Raw genomic sequence first — 2,783 nt, 5'->3', positions numbered from 1 at the left:
ACTTTTTTTAAAGATGACATAACAATTCTCAATATATATGCACCTGATAAGAGCACCAACATATATTAAAAAACTCCTCACAGAACTAAAGGAAGAAACTGGCAAAAGCACAATTACAGTAGGGTCCTGACTACCCCAACCATGGAGAGATCATCCAGAACGGGATGAAAGGCTGTAGCCACCAAATTCAACAACCTAGAAGGAATGGGCAAGTTTTTTGTAATATGTAACTTTCCTTGACTGAATTATGAAGAACTGGAAAGTCTAAATAGGTACATCAACACTAAGGGAATTGAGCAAAGAGACGGAGGTGACCGGCTGCGACTGCCTCCTCCCAGTCGGGGCTACCGACATCATGCTGCCCACTGTGGAGCTGCCCACTGTGGAGGATCTGAAAGTGCAGGAGGTGAAAGTCAGTTCTGCTGTGCTTAAAGCTGTGGCCCATCACTATGGTGCTCAGTGTGACAAACCCAACAAGGAGTTCCAGCTGTGCCCCTTGGAAGAGAAAGAACCCCGGTGGTGTCTAGAGGAAGGCAAGCTTGTCAACAAGCGTGCTCTGGAATTCTTCAGGCAGATAAAGTGTCACCATGCAGAACCTTTTACAGAGTACTGGACCTGCATTGATTATTCTGGCCTGCAGCTATTTTGTCACTCTGGCAAACAGCAGGCAGAGTTTGATGAGCGTGTGCTGGACAAGCTGGGCTGCGTGAGACCTGACCTGGGAGAGCTGTCCAAGGTCACCAAGTGAAAACAAGTCGACCTCTGAGGGAGAATCCCTATCACTCAAGACTAAGACCAGAGTCCAACGCTGAGATAGAAGGAAATCTGAAGGCTGTCAAACATAGCAGGCACCGTTTCATCTGGACCATGTAAAGATGGATCCATGGCCCACACTTAGTCATATGCCCAGACAACAATGAATGAAAACTCACATGCATCAACTGGCAGGGTTCTTTCCAGGATCCACAAACATTAACAGAAAGTTAATTTATGTGACTTAGCAGTTATTCTTTACCATTTTCTGGCTATTAAAAAATTTAAAGAAAAAAAAAAAAAGACACTAAGGGAATTGAAACAACTATCAAAAACCTCCCACTAGGTAAAAGTTCAGGACCAGATGGCTTCACTGGTGAATTCTACCAAATATTCAAAGAAAATTTAATACCTATTCTCAAGATCTTCAAAAAATTGAAAAAGAGGCAATACTTCCTAACACATTTTATGGGGCCAACATTACCCTGATACCAAAACCTGGTAAGAACAACACAAAAAAAGAAAAATACAGACCAGTATTTCTGATGAACACCAATGCAAAAAACAAAATACTAGCAAATTGAATACAATAACACACTAAAAAGATAATATATTAGGATCATGTGGGGTTCATTCCAGGGGCACAGGATGGTTCAACATATGCAAATCGATCAGTGTAATACACCACGTTAACAAAAGAAAAGATAAATATCATATGATCATATCAATAGATGCAGAAAAAACATTTGACAAGATACAACATACATTTATAATTAAAACACTCAATAAGATGGGTGTAGAAAGAAAGTACCTCAACACAACAAAGACCATATACAAACCATCAGTTTATATCATACTCAATGATTAAAAACCTGAAAGCTTTTCCTTTAAGATTAGGAACAAGACAAGGATGGCCACTCTCATCACTGCTATTCAACACACAGATTTGGGCAAAAGTAGGTTTAGAGTTGTTCATAGAGAAAATAATACAATAATAAACTTTGTTTTGCATACTTACAACTGTAAACCTACTTTTGCCCCACCCTGTATTCTGTTAGTCCCAGCCAGAGCAATCAGGAAAGAGAAATAAATAAAAGGTATCCCAGCCCTGGCTGGTTTGGTTCAGTGGTTAGAGTATCGGCCTGCGGTCCAGAGAGACCTGGGTTCGGTTCCTGCTAAGGGCATGTACCTCGGTTGCAGTTTGTCCCTGGCCATGGTTGGTCGTGTGGGTGGCAGCCACTTGATATGTCCCTTTCACGTAGATGTTTCTCTCTCTCTTCCTCTCTCTCCCTCCCACTCTGTCTGAACAAAAAATGGAAAAAAATGTCCTCACGTGAGGATAAAAAACAAAAACAAAAGGCATCCCAATTGAAAGTGAAGAAGTAAAATTATCACTTTTTGCAGACAACATGATTCTTTATATAGAAAACCCTAAAGACTCCACCAAAAACAAACAAACAAACAAACAAACAAACAAACAAACAAAAAGCTATTAGAAACAATGAACAAATACAGTAAAGTTGCAGGATACAAAATCAATGCACAAAAATCTGTTGCCTTCCAATATACTAACAATGAAATATCAGAAAAAGTAATGTAAAAACAACAACAACAATTTCATTTGGAACTGTAACAAAAAGAATAAAATGCCTAGGAATAAACTTCACAAAGGCTATGAAGGAGCTATACATTAAAAACTAGAAGGCATTGTTAAAAGAAATAAAAAGATATTTTGCATTCATGGATTAGAAGAATCAAATGAGCATGTTCCTCCCCCCTTTTATTGAATTTATTGGGATGACACTGGTTAACAAAATTATGCAGGATTCAGATGCACAATTTTACAACACTGCATCTGTATACTGTATTGTGTGTTCACCACCCCATTCAAGTCTTCATCCATCACAATCTATACCCGCTTCCCCTCCCCCATTCCCTCCCCACACTGTTTGAAATGGGCATGTTAGTCCAAGAAATATATGGATTTAATGTAACCCTTATCAAAATTCCAATGGCATTTAAATATATAT

The 2,783-nt window shown here is 39.1% G+C and overlaps 1 pseudogene; it reads left to right on the top strand.

Moving 5' to 3' along the window:
* Positions 1–322: 322 nt before the first annotated feature.
* LOC118621293 lies at positions 323–873 on the top strand (annotated as a pseudogene).
* The last annotated feature ends 1,910 nt before the right edge of the window (positions 874–2,783 follow it).

Source organism: Molossus molossus, unplaced genomic scaffold (assembly GCF_014108415.1).
Source record: "Molossus molossus isolate mMolMol1 unplaced genomic scaffold, mMolMol1.p scaffold_m16_p_8, whole genome shotgun sequence".
NCBI lineage: Eukaryota > Metazoa > Chordata > Mammalia > Chiroptera > Molossidae > Molossus > Molossus molossus.
Note: the sequence above shows the minus strand (reverse complement) of the source record. Positions and strands in the feature narration are given on the sequence as shown.